This window comes from Myotis davidii, unplaced genomic scaffold (genome assembly GCF_000327345.1).
Source record: "Myotis davidii unplaced genomic scaffold, ASM32734v1 scaffold6852, whole genome shotgun sequence".
Classification (NCBI taxonomy): Eukaryota; Metazoa; Chordata; class Mammalia; order Chiroptera; family Vespertilionidae; genus Myotis; species Myotis davidii.
In genome coordinates this window covers 1-383 of record NW_006283218.1, presented here as the reverse complement: position 1 = coordinate 383, position 383 = coordinate 1, and the positions used below count along the sequence as shown (strand labels likewise).

The 383-nt window shown below is 65.3% G+C and overlaps 1 pseudogene; it reads left to right on the top strand.

Moving 5' to 3' along the window:
* The first annotated feature begins 20 nt into the window (after window positions 1–20).
* Window positions 21–378, top strand: LOC102770895 (annotated as a pseudogene).
* Window positions 379–383: the final 5 nt, after the last annotated feature.

Here is a 383-nt window from a genome sequence, read left to right as displayed (position 1 = left end):
CCCACTGCTGCCTGTGCTTACTTCTGCTGCTCCGGCTGCCGCCGCCACCGCCGCCGCCCTTAGCGTGCGCTGAGGATGCCTCCAGAGCCAACTCGGACCGCTACAACCTACTGGAACCGAAGCAACCCCAGGTTCCACTCGGGTGCGGGGGATGACCGTGGGGGCTGCACGGTGGAGTGAGCATCAATGACTACCTGGACATCTATTGCCCGCGCTACGGGGCGCCGCTGCCTCCAGCTGAGCGCACGGAGCACTATGTGCTGTACATAGTCAACGGCGAGGGCCACGCCTCCTGCGACCACAGGCAGCGCAGCTTCACGCCCGGGAGTGCAATCAGCCCGCAGCACCCTGGGGCCGCTCAAGTTCTCCAAGAAGTTCCAGCT